At 44.6% G+C, this 18,672-nt stretch overlaps 1 protein-coding gene across 1 annotated transcript in view; it reads right to left on the bottom strand.

Annotated features, from left to right (window-relative positions):
- The window catches only part of GRID1 (glutamate ionotropic receptor delta type subunit 1), a 536,266-nt gene that overhangs the window by 142,364 nt on the left and 375,230 nt on the right, over positions 1-18,672 (bottom strand). The window lies entirely within an intron of this gene.

Raw genomic sequence — 18,672 nt, forward strand, 5'->3', positions numbered from 1 at the left:
TCAATGGCGTGACAGCCTGTCTGGGAACACTGGAGAGTGGGTACAGGAGGTGAGGGGGGGCATGTACTATGTACAGAGGTTGAGCTGAACCAGGTTCTAATTCTAGCTGCATTCCAAACATGCCGTGTTAACCTGAACAAATTATTTTTTTAATTTTTTTTTTTTTGCATTTATTTACTTTGGAGAGACAGAGAGACGGAGCACAAGTGGGGAGGGGCAGAGAGAGAAGGAGACAGAATCCAAAGCAGGCTCCAGGCTCTGAGCTGTCAGCACAGAGCCCCGACGCGGGGCTCGAACTCACAAACCACAAGATCATGACCTGAGCCAAAGTCGGACGCCTAACCGCCTAACCCAGGTGCCCCTAACCTGAACAAATTCTTAACTCTCCAAGCCCCAGTTTCCCTCCCTGCAAGGTGGGGGCAATCATCTCATCTGTTCTTAGATTACATTATGAGGGCACTAAAATGTATCTAGCACATCCTTGGAGTTCAGTAAGGCCCGCACATGCCTCTATGCCAGGAAGTATTCTAAGGGGGAGTGGAAGCTCCAGCCAGACCAAGAAGGCCCAGTAGGCAGGGCCGGGGTCACACATCTGAGTACTCCCTGCACAGCCTCACACAGACCAACTGTCCTTGGCACCGAGGAAATCCTTGAAGAGGCACCAACAGAGGGAGTAGAGAATCATGGTCAGAGGGTATCTCTGCACCCAAATTCCTTGATTCAATTTCTGTACCCGCCACTTCCTAGCTACGTCATTTTGGGCAAGTTCCATAGCTTCTTTATACCTCAGATTTTTCATCTGTAAAGTGAAGTTAGTAGGTGTTTCAATTACCTTTTGCTGCATTGTTGAACAATTGCAAAACTTAGTGACTTAAGACAAAAATCGTGTTCAGTTTTTTATTTGCTCATGCTTTTGCAATTTGGACAGAGTCTGGCAATAGCTCATCTCTGCTTCATGTGGCATCAGCCAAGAAAGGTCGCTGGGGTGGCAGGATTCACTTCCAAAGTGGACTCACTTCCACAGGCTGCAAGGTGGTGGGCTATCAGCTGACAGCTCAGCAGGAGCCACTGGCCAGGGCCTCAGTTTACCTCCACACAGTTTCTCCTCACTGCTGAGCACAGTGGCCTCGGGGTCATCAGACTTCTGATGGGGCCACTAGTTTCTGCCAGAGCACAGAGTAAAGGCTGACAAGTGTCATAAGGCTGAGGCCCAGAACTGTCACAGTGCCACAGTGTCCATTTTGCTACATTCTATTGATTAAAGCAGGTCATAGGTCAGCCCAGGTTCAAAAGGGAAGGGACAAAAAAGGGTGCAAATACCAGGAGGTGTGAGTCATCAAAGACCACCAGAGAAACACTCACCATCGTCCCATCTCCCTCACCAAGAGGATTAAATGTATGGCTCTTGACAAATCGTGAGTGATCTGCTCATACTGAGAGGTGGGACAGTGGAGTAGCCAAAGCCATAGAATGTAGCCAAACTGCCGGAGTCCCACCACTTACCAGTGATGTGACCCACGACATCTAGTTACCCCTATGCCCCCCAGAGTCCTTATATATAACATGTAGGTCATAACAGCACTTGCTTCTAGAATTGCTTATGAGGACTCGGTAAATGGGTGTTTGCAAAGTGTTAACAGCACACTTTAAGGGGCACCTGGGTGGCTCAGTTGGTTGAGCATCCAACTCTTGCTTTTGGCTCAGGTCACGATGCCCAGGTCATGGGATTGAGCCCCACATCGGGCTTTGCTCTGAGCATGAAGCCTGCTTAAGATTCTCTGTCTCTCCCTCTCTGTCCCTCTCCCCCCACCCTGACTTGTGTTCTCTCTTTCTCTCTTTAAAAATAAAAAAAAGGGGGGTGCCTGGGTGGCTCAGTTGGTTAAGCCTCTGACTCTTAATTTCAGCTCAGGTCATGATCTCATGGTTTGTGCGATCGAGCCTGCCTTCGGGCTCTGTGCTGACAACACAGAGCCTGCATGGGATTCTCTCTCCCTCTCTCTCTGCCCCTCCCCTACACATGCTCTCTCTCTCTCTCTCTCAAAAATAAACATTTAAAAAATAAATAAATAAAAATAAAAAAACACATACGTTAACACTAAAATGAACAAGCATTAGTGTTTAACAACAACAAAGTGCCTGCCACATAGCACACGAGACAGAAGTGCTTGCTGTTATTATAATCCTAATCAAAGCTAAGTCTAGTCTCAGAGTCTTCCCCTTGATGAAGTCACTAGCATCAGCACTTCCCACCAAGCAAAGTGACTTCCACAGAGATATTGTCTTCTGCCTCATCCCTGAAGATCAGTCAAGGTCGCTGAATGCCTTTCCTGCCCTCTACCATCCTGGTGCTCCCTGCCAGGCAGTTCCGTTTGATGGGACTTGCTCCTGGCTCCCGGGCCAGCCCTCGGCCTGCTATATCCTTGCAACCCCACCAAATGGCTAAATGCACCTGTTCTTGGGGAAAGACCGGGAGCCCCACCCAAGCCGGTCCCCCCCACTCTGTCTTCCTGAGTAGGAGCACACTTGCTATGTTTTCTCCTCTTCGTGAGCAAGCAGCTCCCTCTAGAAATACATCTCCCTGACTTTTCTTTCACTAATCACAGCATGGAAACAACCTCTGGAAAACCAGAGAGAACTGTCCTCCTGGGTGGTAAAAGGCGATTTGCTCAGTGATAGAAAAATAACATTTTTTATCCAATCCATAATTAGGTCTAGGAGAAACAAATTAAGTGAAGGCAAAATTATGTTTCTTTAAAGCATGAATACTGATCTGCATAATGATGTACATTTAATGGTTTTAATTTCCAAGGGAAACTATTTTTAAAATGAGTTTGCAAAATGTATTTTTCCCTTCAATTCTGTGTCTATAAAGTTAAGTCCCCAGGCCTGGTGCTGTATCACTCCAGCCTGTAATCCTAGCTAATTAGTGATGACATTTTAAACTTAATACAGCAAACCATCTTCCACCTCTGAGGGCACCCTGCCACGCCAGGTGAAAAATTAGCGCAAGAAAGGAAGAGTCCCTAAAGCATGGTGCCTGGGGATGTGCTCTCACGTCCCATGTCCCCACCATCTCCTACCATCCCCAGGCCCATGTCTTCTCGGGCGGGGAGTGGGGGGCCTTGAGAATACCGGTGTTGGTTAGTATGAATATGTAAAATGGCAATGCTGACATCCTGTTCTGTCAGGAGGTCTGTAGCTTACCTCCTCGGGAGATGGTGTCATAACAGAAAACTTGGAGACAACCAGCCCTCCCTGACCCCTTAGTTCAGCCACACGTGAGAAATATGAAAATGCTGACCTGAAACTGTTTTTGACCACACATGGCAATTTTATAGGGTTCAGCTTTACTAAACGCCTACATATGGGAAATGCTCAGTAGATTTCAGATGTTATTCTTACTCTCATTCTTACGAACTGCATGATTTCGGCCACTTACCTGGGAATTGAGACAGTAGCACCTACTCCTCAGGTTGTTTGGAGAATCAGATGAAATTACGTGAGACAATGTACTGAGCACTCTGCCTGACACACCAGCCTATTTCCCAACAATTTCATCCTCCCGCTTTGCCAATTTGGGGTTGGCTCCATTCGTTTGCTGCCAAGAAAACTGAATTAACTACACACAAGTCATAGGGACCTTGCACCCCTCTACCGGTAAGCCTGCCCATGTCTTGGAAAAGCAATTGCAAATGGTCACACTCATTGTATTAGCTAGTGAGACAGAGGTTGACAAAAATATGTATTTGCAATGTTCTCCATGGTTTCTCAAGCACCACCTACATAATTTTCCCATTTTCTCTCTCTTAAGAACTCCATGAGGGAGGGGTTACACCTCAGTTCCCAGTGTGGTAGCCATTCTGCTTGGCCATAGTGATTTGAGGATCATGGACCTTCGTAAAACACCCTTGCCAGGGAAGCTGTATCACATGGATGCCAAACCCCAGCAGGGTCACTGAACCCCACCTGTGGCAATGAGGTATTCAGCCAAAAGCAGAGGCAGAAGGTCTTGCTACAATATCCACACATTTTCCCACTCACCACTCACATCCACAAGATGTGGCTTCAGCCTCACGGCACTGATGATCCACTAATAACACTTTTAACCCAAAGTTAAAGGTTCTGGCTTTTGGATCCCTAATAAATTTTTGGTAAACTCTTTAAAAGATAAAGAGAGTCTGAGCTCAGCTGAGCAAATAAAAAGTAACTTTTTGTGCATATCCCAGGAAGGCCAGAGCACCTGCTACATGCTATTTTGGTTTGTCCTCTTAAGGATGCCTGCAGCCAGCTTTACAATCCTCATTGAGCCCCAGAAAAACTAACCCATTAGCTCCTGTCACACGTCAAGTGGAAGATCCAGGTTTCAAAACACTAATGTTTTTGCCTCAAGTTTTATAGATCACACCCCCAAACCGAAGACCACAGCTTTTGATGACAGCTTGTTAAGGCTTCTGCATGGATAAGGATGTAGTACAGAGGGACGAATGGATTCCTGTTCCTTCCAGTTTTTGATCATCCATTCAAACAGATACTTATGGAGCCCTTTCTATGCTGGGGTGGTGCTGGGAGCTGAGGAGCCAGCGCGCTGAGCAAGGGGTGTGGGGCGCCTGGGTGGCTCAGTTGGTTGGGTGTCCGACTTCAGCTCAGGTCACGATCTCGCGGTCCGTGAGTTCGAGCCCTGCGTCGGGCTCTGGGCTGATGGCTCAGAGCCTGGAGCCTGCTTCCGATTCTGTGTCTCCCTCTCTCTCTGCCCTTCCCCGGTTCTTGCTCTGTCTCTCTCTGTCTCAAAAATAAATAAATGTTAAAAAAAAAAAAAAAGTAAATTAAAAAAAAAAAAGGGTGTGGCTACTTCTCTCATGGCAGACAGACGTCCCATGGTGAACAGAAGAGACAGGCATATAAAGTAGCAGTGGTATTGTTGTGCTGTGCAAGTCAGTGCACGGCAACCAACCCAACCCAAGGTCATTGGGGAAGCCTTCTAAAAGAAGAGACAATGACAATAGGTCCTTAAGGTTAAGTGTTAGCCAGCCACAGGGAGGAAATTGGGATGGAGGCCATGGGACAGATAAATCTGACATGAATCCCCAGCAGGTCAGCCCCCCATAACATAAACTCTGAAAACCTTGGAATCCACATTGCCCTGGTCTATCTGTCCTCCAGTTTAGCAGCTCACTTGACTATTTCTAGCTGAATTTGGCAATTCGGAAGAGGTGAGGATACCACAAGAACATAGGACAAAAGAAATGCTTAAGACAGGGAAACATTTTTATCAGCCTACTTGAAATGTAGTTTGCTGCTCTCCAGTATGTTGAAAACATTGAAAAGCCTTTACAAATATCTCAAACATCTGCCGAGTGGGCCAAACGCCCCCCTTCCCATTCGCTCCACCCACAATCTCTGTATCCATCAAGCCTCATATTACACGACGCTCAATTACAACATGTATAATTTTGCACCATGTTCCTCAATCAAGGGCCCTTGCTGGGGCAGTCTTTCCCCCACCGTCCTCTGGGTGCACACGGTGATGCTGATGAAATGCACGTGCATGATAATTAAATTTGGCATAATTACTTTTCCAAATGATCACTGACACTCCATTGTTCCAAAAGGATTAATCCTCAGAGCCTTCCAAATGCAGTCTGTTTCCTGGATCTAAATGAGATTTCAAAGAATTTATAATAACCACAATCCCTAATGCACACTTTGATATATCCTTTCTTTGTTACAGTCATTTGCTGGTAAAATCCTGCTGAATTAGAATTCTCCTAGGGTGATGAGGTACCTGTCCACGGATGCCAGCTACTCTGTCACAGACATTTCACTCCCAGATCGGCCCTGCTGGAGGGACTATGCCTCAATCCACTTCTTCCTTTCTACCTAAGCCCTGCCTACTCCACATGCCAGGAAGAAATAGAACAGGCTGCTTGCTCCCTTCCTGCTGACAGAAAAAGCTAACTGGGGCTTGCCAGGACGCAGGGAAGGCAGAGGGGAGAAGAAGAGAATCCTCACTCTTGAGGGTATAAAAACGCCTGATAGTAAGGTTGGAGCATGTGCAAAGAGTGAGTGCCAGCTATGAGACAGGTAATTTGCAAGATGCCTTATATACATTAGCTCACTGATGAAGCAGTGTGATCCCAGGAGACAGCTATGTCTCCCCTCACCTCCCACCCTCCCCACATACAGGAGGCCCTGAGCAGCCTCTGTCAAAACCTAGCCTAAAGCCACACCCCTACCACACCTACCTCGGGGCAGACTAGAATTTGCAACTATATCTCTGGGGCTAGAAATCTCATGCTCTTTCTGGAAACCGGGAAGCCACAGCAGAACACAGAGCATCTGGGAGAGGGGCTGCGTGGGGCCCCTCCTGCTCTGGGTGTGGCCAGAGCAAGAGGTGCCACTCTTCTTCAGAACTTGAGATTTGACTTTCAGAGGACAGGCAGAGTGCCCCGGACTCTTGTTCTCCATTCGCCAGTGACCCCCGAGCCAGCTGCCCAGGCCACAGCCCTAATCCCCATTCTTTCTGGTTTCCTCCTCCTCATGTTCTCTGTGTTCTACTCCACAGAAAGGATGCTATGGCCCTCTGCCCAAGGAGGCCCCCTGGGACTGTAGCTAGCTACAGTACGAAGAAAAGACACAACCACAGATCTTCTTCTCAAGGTTATGAGAGGGGAGGACCCGGGGAGGCCCATTTGCCCTATCATGGAAGGCCCCTGGCATTGGGTTGTCTGACTCTCCATTTTCCCATCACACCTGACAACACATCACTATCCTCCCACCTTCTGGTTTCCACAACGCAACCTATCTCACAAAGCATTTCCCAAATGCTAGGTAGATTTTTCATAACAGTACCAATTTATCTGGCTAAGAAGACTCCAAAGTGACAAAACATCAGCAGCAGATATCGCCAACACGGGTCTCATTTATAATACACGTTTGTACCTTATTCACTGAAAATGGATAGCACAAATGGCACTCACAAGGAGATTTGGGTATTCCTGCAATTTTAAATAGCATCCTCTGCATTAGTTAGAATCTTCAGTATTTAGACAGATTTGAATATGTATAACATTTATTAACTGTAACATTAGCTCTGACATTTCAATTTAATCAGTGTTACTACAGACAAGTAAAGTAATTCTCTCATACTCATACATAAACAGTATTATCTTTTCATTTCCAAAAGGTACCATTTTGTGATATAAGACGCTTGGGGAATAATTTTGTCTCTGTGTGAGAAGGTAGATGAGGAAAACACGGCAAAGTCTCTATGAGACTGCATTTAAAGATTAAATAATACATAAATTACAGAGGAGGGCACAGAGAAGACCTCTGGAGACTGCAGGATGCTCCCACATTAGTTCGTAATAAAAGTTAAATAAATATGTTTTCTGCCCACAGAAATCCAGTTTGTTCAGGAAAAGGATGATGAGCCTCTCAAATGATGACACTTTCCATGAAGAATGACAAGAGGTGATCTGAGATGCTCAGTAAATCCTTCCCAGGCCAAGGGGCAGCCGCATTTAATAATCAGAGAGATCCAGTGTCTCTCCACACTGCTGGGTGCCATTCTGCAAAGTGATTGTTCTCAAGGGCAGCACAGAGTCCCTGTGAGGTGCACCATTTTTAGTAGGGGTACATCTGGCAAATCAACCCATCACAGGCCTGAAATAAATGCAGGGCCTTTGCCTGGAAACTCATGGCACTTTTTGGCAGTATTCACAAACCCTCAGTGAGACACTACAAGGACAGAGAAAGCAAACCCAGGAGGAAAAGACTTCCCTGGTCCCCTGAAGAGCCAGCCTTCATGGCATGGAGAAACCCAGCCACTGGGCTGCTGTAGGAGTCCACAGGTGCCATAGGGTCCAGAGAAAACTAGAATCCAGGATATGGTGGGTAGAAAGAGGCAGATGGATGCCCAGCCTGTGCTAACGGGGTTGCCCCAAACCCTTGAAAACATACTTAAGGCTTTATTTCTGAATCTACTCTAAGTTAGTAAACCTGTGTCCTCGAGTTAGCCTTCGTCCATCTGCACTACGTTAGTACCTTCACCCCAATCACAGAAAGCAGCCAGAGTTTGCTCTGGTTTTAACTTACACTTCTGGTTAACGTTGGATGTTGGCCAGAGTATGGGCACAATTCAAGGAAAAGAGAAGAGTAAAGGTGAAAACAAAAATCAGGATCTACTTGTCTGAAGGCAGGACCTCTATGGTTCTAGAATATTAAAGGGTAGTTTGACTATAAAGCACAGATGCACCAAGCATTTTTCTTGGTCCCATGGAGGCCAAAGTAGTAATGGTTAAATGGTCTCTTTCAAAATGCCTGGTGTATCTTCATACATGGTATTAATTTAGAGCTTATGATGTGCTACACAAAGCAACCGACATATGTCTCATTTAATCCTCAACCTCATACATTCATATGATTATGATGATCTCAATTTTTAAGCTGATGAACTGAGGCCCAGCGAAGTGAAATAACTATCCCACGGTCACACGGCAACATATTGGGATCTGGTGTCTGCCTCCAAATCCCTTATGTTAAACCCCTCAGAGTGCACAGGAAGCGATCGATCGTGGCCACCCCCCATGGAGTTCTGCATGAGGAGGGAGATTTAACTAAAGGGAATTACTTGGGCCCATGGCTCTTCTGTTGGTCTGGCCTGACCAACTGCTGGGGGCAGGGGGAGGGGGGCCAGCTATGTTCCCCCCTGCCCTTTTGGTTTTATAAAATGTGCAACATTTAATATGTTTAACTGAAATCAATTAAGACCACTGTTCTCTCCAACTCTCTTTAGTCACTTGCTCTTACATCTACTGGTGGTGGAGCAGATGATAAAAATTTGGGGAAGCCAAGTTTCGGTACATTTGGTTTGAGTTTAGTGGGACATATTTGTGTGTCCTAATGTCACTTCGGTGCAGAGTTAACTTATTGCCACCTGACTCAGGGTGGCAATCCAGAATTACTTTTAGCCATGCTGTGTGCTGACTCATCTGGCCTCATAACACCAAGGTGCACAAGTGAGGTCATGTCCAGCCTTGACCACCAGAAGTATGTGGCAGTGGTGGAGAAACTAGGTTTGAAATCAGAAAAATGGAAAAATGTTCCAGATCTTACAACTCACGTATAAAAACCCCAAATTTGACAGTAATCTTAAATTTATAGAACTGCAACAATGATGGGAAGCTAAATAAAACTTTTCTAAATAAATGCTAATATAAAAAACTTTCAATCAACCGTACCGGAGAAAAGATTTAATTATCTTTCTATCCTTGCTATAGACAAATAAATTTAAAAAGATCATCATATGAAGGTAAAATCAAACATTAGCCAAAAAAAGAAAGGGGAAAAAGTATTATAGAACTGTGCACCAGGCAGAGTGTGTGTGTGTGTGTGTGTGTGTGTGTGTGTGTGTGATTTTCTTGTATTTGTCAATTTTTTCATGTCTTTTATGATTTGTGTTATGATTTATATTCTCGGTGTATAAATATTCAATTTCACACCTGATTTTATATTCACAAGTTCATGTCCTTTTCCTTAAAAAACAATCCTTTGATGTTGCATACGCTTCATGTCTCACAAAACGGGGACCTCCCCGGCCTGCGAAGCTAACTAGAAGTGAAGAATCTTTCCTTCACGGGGTAAGGATACATCTACACTCCTCCTGTTTCCTGTAAGCAAATCCACATACGTGATTGTCAATCCCGAGCTCTAGAATTCCTTTATAATGAGCTTTTGGACCTGAGAGAGAACTAGGTCCCAGGCCTTGGTATCAAGGCAAGGTGGACTCCTCACCCACAGTTCTTTATCTTATTGTAAAGGTTGTAACTAGAATTTCCATTTTAGCTTTGCCTGCCAGAGCCAAATCTGTGTGCAAGGTAGCAGGTGAATGAACTTGTATAATCCACATTTCTGTGACTCTACCCTCCTCACACGCCACCATCCCCCACCCCCGGCTTTATTAATCTTTTGTCCTTCATGATCTTGGCTCTAATTCCACCAGCTACTCTTATCTTTTTTTTAACTTTCTTTAGCTGCTTCCTCTTCTTTAGTGAATCAGATTCATGAAAAGTGCACATAAGTTAAAAAGCATATCTATATACAAGAAGCAAACTTATCTTTACAAGGGGGCAATAAACTTTATACAGAGATGCATAAATAGACAAACAGGACCCAGAAGTCCTGAGTCATCTGCATTTTGCTGGAGTTTTCAGCTCATTGTTAATCATTCCATCAGCAAGAGTTTTAGACCAGGGGACGGATAAGGGCGAGGTGGCATTCAGGGAAGGGACTGGGCATTCCTTCTGTTATCTTTTCATATGCTTGACAGCTGACATTTTCCTCCACCTTTATGCTCTCACTTTCCAAATGTAGCCTCTATTCCACCTGTGGATATTTCTTTGGGCTGGCGGCACCCATCCTATCCTGAGACAGAATCACTTGGTAGAAATCAACAAGCCATGGAGTATTTGCCGAGAGCTCTCTGCTAGCAAATGGCTGTGGCTGGTACTGGTGCTGTAGCCACCATGAAGGCACATTAGACACGTGGAGCATTTAAGGTGATTTTTTTGTATGAAAAGAAGATTGTGGCCCAGGCAGGCAACCACAAAGGCTTGGAAACCCAGCAGGTGATGAAGTTGAGGAGTGCAGAGTAATCCCGGACAGAACAGGAAATGCAAACACCTGAAGCCCTGACAAAAAGATTTATCACCTTCCTAGGAAATCCCAGGCTAAAATCCATTAAGGCAGGATGAAAGTTGAGAATGTTTTGCCCTTAACCAAACCCTAAGAAAGTACAGGAAATATGAATTATTCAATAAACGGTATTGGGACAACCAGGTGGCCATCTGGAAAAATATTAAGTGGGATCCATTCTTTACACTAGGCACACAACACACCACAGTGAATTCCAAAAGGATCAAAGCTTCAAATGGAGTAAATTAAAACTCCAAAAATACTGGGAGAAAACATGGAAAATTATTTAAATCTGGAGTCCATAAAGAGAAAAGAACGGTAATTGGACTACATAAAAACCTTCCATGTGGTAAGAAGGTAATAATAACAACAATAATAATGATAATAAATAAACTACCAATATTCTGAAGAAAATATTAGCAAAGCACAACACCATGGGTAATCTCTGTTAAGTGTAAAAACACCGACAAATGAATAAGAGTGAGACACATCAAAAGCCCAATTTTTAACATGGAAATGTATATGAATAGCAGTTAACAGAAAATGGTTCTAAAATATCTTGGACAGATACACAGAGTCTTGTTTGAGAACAATAAAAAATACAAACTCCAATTATTCTATGTTACAAATTTTCATCTGTCACATTGGCAAACATATCAGGTTGGTAATGCACTGTGTTAACAAGGCTGTGGGGAAATTGTTCCCTCCATACATTGTTGGTAGATGTAGAAAATGACTTGACCCCTATGGAAGGCAAGTTGGCAATATTTAGCAAAATTGCACACAAAATAATCCTTTTAACCAGCAATTCTATTTCTAGGTATTTCTCTTAAAGTGATTCTCACACTCTTCTGAATTAATATACGTTCAATGTTGTTCATTCAATGATGTTTCCAGTAGCAAAAGATTGGAAACAGCCCAAATGTCCCTCTATTGAGTACTGGTAAAATAAATCATGGCCCGTTCACTCACAGGCAAGTACTGCAGCAGTAAACAGAAAAAAAAAATCTGCAGTAATGCACCTGTAAAAATAGAAATTGAGAAGTTCTTTCTGAGCTAATATGAGGGAAATTTTCACTCTACACTTTTACACGCTTTTCAAAAAGAGATTTTTTGAACCATGTAAATGTATTACACAATCAACTATTCACAAGTTAAAAAAAATTTCTAACCTGATGAACTTTTAGAGTAATATTTGCCTGACTTCTACACCATCAGAAATACAGGCAAATACTTTACGTTAGCGGTGGTGTTAGTGAGGTGGCTAGATGGAAGCTGTGGACTGAGAGACTTAGGTGTGCCTCCTGACCTTGGCACTAACCCTTCCTTGTTCCGGGCCAACCCACTCAACACCCCTGGGCCTTACATGCTGGAGGAGACAGTGGGTAAGTAAGGACTTTGCTGCTCTGAGGGACGGCTATAAAGATTTAGCAAGCAGCTCCTGATAGTGCCAGCCAAGAACGAGCACTTGACATGTGTGTATGAAGTAGAAGCTTACCTTCAAAACAATTCTGTTTTAAAATAACAAAAGCGAAGCTTAGATCAACTTCATGATTTCCTCAACAAAGGACAGGGGAGACAATTGACAGAAGACAAAATATAAAAGATTAACAAATAAATAAATAATACTCTTCCACTCCCTCCACTTATGAGAAAAAATAGAAACATGCTTTTACAAGACAGGTCCAGGATCTTGGTTGGGGCAGAGCTGATGGTCACCTACGCAAAGCATGGGCATGAGCTGGTTTGGCCTGTGAAACTTGGTACTTACAGTACCAAGGGGACAAAGGGAAGCTGGAGATTCCTAGATGGAGGGCATCTACCAAGCCCCAACTCACGCTGTCATACCTGGATCCTCCTATACAAACAAGCAAGCACTAGTGGTGATCAGAGTGCCTGAGGCCAGGGGTCCATTCTGCCCTGGGCCCCTCCTTTCTCACAGGCAGCCAGTAACTTTGTTACTGGTGCTTTACCCACCTTCCACCTATAGTCCACTCATCAAACCCATTCACAAATGTGTCCTCACAATTCCACATCACAGCGGTCCCAACTCTGCTCTACATGAGAACCTCCTGGGAGTCTTTAAAGTAGATGAATGGCCGGCTCCCACCCCCAGACTTAAGATTCAAGTGTATGGAGTGGGACCTGGACACTGGAATTTTTAAGAGCTCTCAGAAACCCATATCCTATTGCTATCTAATTTTATTTCGTTGAAGGTGTCATTATCTGTCTTCATGGAGATTATAAACTACTGGAGGAGCAAAGATTATTATAACGGCAAATACCCTGACTTTCTTCTACTAAAGAGAATTCTTCATTGGCCACAGCTCAGGATAGAAGGACAAAACGACCCCAGGAGTCTGCAAGTTTGATCACTTTTCAAATCCCATCTTTCAGGCAAACTGGGGAAGTTGGTCACTGTAGCACAGGATAGGACATCAGTCAGCAGTAGTAGACAGATGTTTAATATCATTAGATACACACAAAGTTTATACCTGAAATCATGGGAAACATAGAGGAAAGAAAAAATCCACACCCCAAATGTATTTCTGTCCATGGCCACCTCGAGACACATTCACTCAACCAAATTCTTGGGCATCTAAGTACCAGGTTCATGTTGTCCACAGGATCTACAGATGAGGCCATGCCCTCTGTGGAATGCCTGAGATGAGTACACAGAGGATGAAAGCAGGATACAATGGGATAAGGGTGATCACGGAGGAGGGAAGAGGTTCTGAGGACCATGGGGAGCCCCAGCTCCAGTAGAAGGGGCCCCAGAGACATGAGACTAGCTGTGAGCTCAGGCTCTTGGGATGGGCACATCCTATGCACCATTCCATCCTCTGAGGCAGGAGGGAAACCCAGCGGGGCTCACACGCAGGGGAGCAGGGGCATGGAGTGATGGGGTGATGAGCCAATGGCTCGATGAGGTAAGACACAGGCAGCAAGGGAAGCCAAGATGAGGTGGCAGTGGATGACACCTGGCAATGAGACTACAGGTCCAGGTTGTCAAGATTGTGTAGTTATCCATTATATATACATACATGCATGCATATCCACACATGTACACATACATATACACATATATGCAGGTAGTTCTAGTCACAGCTAGTCACTGTAGGTCCTTGAGACATTATGATGGGCAAAAAAGATACAGTTCCTGACCTCAGGAAGCTCACTTTCCAGTGGATGAGAGAAACCCATAAGACATAATTTCACGGCATGGGGACAAGCATGCCTCACATGCTGTGCTGACATTTTGGGAGTTTAACTCATCGTCAACAGGAAACCAAGAATTCCAAGCAGAAAGAAAGACCTCTCTCAGCAATGACCTTTGGAAAGACTCCTGAGCTGGAAGACAAACATGAAAGCTCCTGAAAGCTGGGGCGTGACAGACATGAACTGGGAAGAGTGTGGAACAATACAATATCCCCGGGACATAACAATATTTGGAAGGGTGTGAAGGGGAAGAAAGCACCAAAGTCTGACAAGGAGCTGACTATTTAAACAGAAATGTTTTTAAGCTGTCATCCTTCAAAATATTTTCGGCGAAGCAGGATGCCTTTCTTTCTTCCTGCTGTTCATGCACCCGAGTTGCTGCTGGAGAAAAAGTTGGGTGAGGGTGCTCTGACACCTTTCATGTGAGGGAGATGTCATAGCTCGCGAGCCCCTGTCCTTGTATCATTTGCTGGTGTCTCTCACTTCACGAAGGCTCCCAGGGCAGACACACAAAACACATCAAATGGAAACAAGGCTCGATTTTTGTTTCCCTGCCTCACTCTTTCAGAAGACTCAAAGCCTGCTTTGGGAAAGTGTAAACTGTGTTACCCAGTAAGAGCTTTGCAGTTCTCCTGCCAGGGTCTCATCCCCGCCACTGGGCTCAGATGCTTACTAAACACTGACTCGGGGCCAGGCTCCCAGCACCCCCAGCAGACACTACTCCCATGTTCCAGAAGGACAGAGACCAACAAGACCATAAACTGCTCAGCAAATCCCAAAGGACAGGCTCAGCCACTCCTCTCCCTGCCCAGCGCGAGCTTTTCTGTTTTAATTAAAACATGTTGAATACCAGGAAGATTGGACAACGTTTGACAGCGTTATCTGCTCTACAAGCAGAAATGTGATGAGGTTAATCACACCATCTAAAGAGGTCCTAACTGCCCCTTCCAGGCATGTTCCCCTCTCAGTGTGCCCCCGAGTGAGCAGTTGGCAACATCAGCTAATCTCACAGCTGCAGAGACAAGGGTGGAAAGGGAAAAGGAAAGCTAAATGCCGAAATGATGGGTGGCTCCCATGATGCCACCATGTTGACAAAGCATCGGGACCTGCTTGGCTTTGCACACAGGAGCCTGGCGGGGTGATGGAAAGATGCCTGCCTGGGAAGGGCAGGCTGCAGCCTGGGGCAGATTCTGATTTTATCTACCTTCCACAGGCACGAGCCCCAACCGGGTGCTCTGTCACAACTCAGGTGGGGCCAGGTCAAGACAAGGTGAAATAAAGGGAGCAAAGCAGCCCTACCTCATGGCACTGCACAGAGTGGGAAGAGCATCACAGGCCCCTCGCCCAACCCCAGCCCAGGGTTTCAGGGCACATCTGCTAAGTGGAAAAGAGGGTCTGCTAGACCTCCCATGGGCACTGCAGACCAAATGGACTCAAAGCCAAGGCTACCAACAGCTGGAAGTCTGGAACATGCTGACTTTCAACTTCCAACAGATCACCTCAGTCCCAGAAATCAAGTGTGCTTGGAGGAGAACCACTGAGAACCTGTGTCACAGGGAGAGTAAGAGGCTGGTTCTCATCCTTCCCCACTCAGCTATAGGCCCTGTCTCTGCCAGCCACTGCCCATGTGACCTTGGGCACACCACTTAAACTCAGTCTGCCTGAGTCCCCCTAGCAGTAAAATGTGGATGATAATCCTTCCTAGGGGGTAGCTGCCAGGACTGAGAGGTGATATGTATGAGGTGCTGGGAACATAGCAGGCCCGACAAGAGATTAGATGGATCAGTGACACTCATACGCCAACTTCCTTAACACCCCATCTGGAAGCAGACCATCTGGGTCCAGCCCTGTCTCCGCCCCTTTCTGAGCTGTGTGATCCTGGCCGAGCTACACCTCCCTGTGCCTCAGGCCCACATCAGTTCCTAAGTCACAGAAAGATTATGAGGACTCAATCAGCCATTAGATATAAAGTGCTTCGAAGAATTTCTGGCACATAGTAAGGGCTTAATAAAGATCTGCTGTATTACGACTTCCAGGGTATGTGGTCTTGTTGAGAGAGACCAGGATACCCTGCTTGGCCCAGAGGGTGGTTCCATATGGGTACACATGTGCTTAGAAACTCAGGCGGCAAGGGAAGCAAATAATTCTCTGTATCACAGGAAATGTTTCCTCCCATCCCTGCTGAGTGCCAGGAGCTTCTTCTTAACACCCCAACCAGAAGCGGAGACGGAAAGGTAGGTGCTCCCAAGATTAAGAGCTGGCATTTGAATCTCTGCTCTCAGATTGAGTGTGAAGGCAGCAGAGCTCAATTTTAAAAAGTCAGTATCAAATCAAGGATAATTTTTCCTCTTCTAGAAAGGAACAAAAGCTAATTGCCCCAGACTTCTGAGTCCTAATATCATTTGAAGAAGAACATTTCCCTTCAAATATTGAGACACCTCCACACGCTCCCGCTACACTATATAAGCACTTCTGGTACCACCAGAAATGAATTCTTTGTCCTCTAAAATCCACAGTTGTTTTTTTTTTTATAGTGTCTCTGACAAATGAATAATCTTTGCTTTTTTTAAATGTGGCACTATTGATGACAGAAGCTACAATCTAGTGGTGGTTGACCAGAATAAAACACAGTTCAGATAAGAAAATGCTCATATGATGTTAATGAGCAGGAGTGCTCATTGGCTCTGGAGTCTTGGCTCTGGAAATGCTAACTTGTTCCTCTAATAGTCTTGAGTAAAACTTGTACTTAATGAACACTTACTACATGCCTGGCCCTGTGGTAGGCATTGTACACAAAGAATCATATTCAATAAGTCTGTGAAGTAAATGCCACTGTCTCCATTTTCTGGCAAAGAAACAGGGATTGATTGTGCATTAACAAAAAATAGTGCAGACTAGTTTTTCACACAGTCAGTGACTGATTGGACCTAGATTTGAACCCGGAAATGTCTGGTCTCAGAAGCCATGATCTTAATCACTAAGCCCTGACAGGGTCTGACAGAACTTGCTAATCGTTCAGGAGGCCAGGAATTCTCAATAGCATTGGTTTGACCTATTTTTGTTAGTCTTTTGTCGAAAAATTAATCTTCCTCAGGGCATAAATTAAAAGTTTAATTATAGTAAATCCAAATTAATATTCTTTTAAGTGTTTCATGACATTCCTATGTTAAAAAGGCAACCAGGTCTGAGAACCACTAGAGTGAGCATAAAATGAAAATGAGAGCAACAATACTAATTACAACAATTAACAATTAACCTTCAGATTAGAAAGGTGTCTGCACACAGTAGTCTGAATCTATATCATAACATTATGCTAAAGAAATGCTTGAATTGTCAGCAACCAATGTCTTTCATGAGATCTCTGTGGGATGGACAGTATTATTGCCTGTTGACAGCCTGAAAACAGAATCTCTTCATTTGGAAAATGTTGATTGAGCATACCAGACATTGTTCAAAACCTAAACAAAACAAGCAAAAATCACAGCTTTCCTGCATGCTATAGGCTAGTGGAGGGAGTTAGGCAAAGAGCAAAGCAAAAAAAGTCAAAATAAAGAGTGTGTTACAGAGTATGATGGTTAGTTTTATGTGTCAATTTGATTGGGCCACAGGGTGGCCAAATATTTGGTGAAACACTATTCTATTTATGTAGGGGTGTTTCTGGATGAGGTTCACATTTATATCTATAGACTGAGTAAAGCAGATTGCTCTCCCCAGTGAGGGTGGGCCTCATCCAATCAGTTGAAGGCTTGCATAGAATGAAAAGGGCTGACCCTCCCCAAGTAAGAGAGAAGTCCTCCTGCCTGACTGCCTTGAGACTGGGTCATCAGCTTTTTCCTGCCTTTGAACTCAAAGTAAAACATCAGCTTCTCCTGGGTCTTGAGTCCGCCAGCCTTCAGACTGGAAGTATACCTTCAGGTCTCCTGAGTCTCCAGCTTGCCAACACAGCCTGTATATTTTGGGACTTGTCAGCCTCCTTAATAATATACATTATATGTGTTTAATATGTGTATAATTATATATATTTAATAATATATTCCTATTTAATATATTTAATAATAACATATATATCATATACAGAATATTTATTTGTCTGTTTATTTATTTCTCCTGTTGGTTCTGTTTCTCTGGAGAACCCTAGCAGACTAATACAAATGGTTGTAGGGGAAGGATGGTGAATGTTCAGGTGTTGACATTTTAAGTGAAGTGAACAAAAAAAGGACTCATTGAAAAGGAGATATTTAAATGAAACCCTGAAGGATTTGAGGAAATAGGCCAAATGAATATCAGGAAGAAGAGCCATTCCAGGCTAAAGGAACAGCAGGTGCAAAAACTCCGAGGAGGTATGTGCCTCATAGATGTAAGGATCAACAAGGAGGCCAGGGCAGCTGTAGTGGTGTTAACACCACTACAGCTGCCCTGGCCTCCTAGAGGTCAGAGGTGACAAGTCACCATGGTCTCGGGAGCCATCCTAGACAAGATTCATGTACAAGCCTGTGTGTATGTCTGTGTATCTGGGTAGGTATAAACCCACTTCCAGGAGAGATTTAGGCCAACTTACAACGCTAACTGCAATAACGCTGCATACATTGACATGGGATCAAAAGAAAGAAAGTAAGTAAGGATGAAAACACACTGGGGCCAGCCCCTGACTAGAAATCAAAGATGGTCTCCACATCTCCAACAGGTGAGCCCCACTTTTGCTCCCAACCTCCTAGGAGTCAGCAAGAACAGGGGCATGCTGTTAGTCACCGTGTTCCTCAT

The sequence above is a fragment of the Panthera leo genome, chromosome D2 (genome assembly GCF_018350215.1).
Source record: "Panthera leo isolate Ple1 chromosome D2, P.leo_Ple1_pat1.1, whole genome shotgun sequence".
Lineage (NCBI taxonomy): Eukaryota > Metazoa > Chordata > Mammalia > Carnivora > Felidae > Panthera > Panthera leo.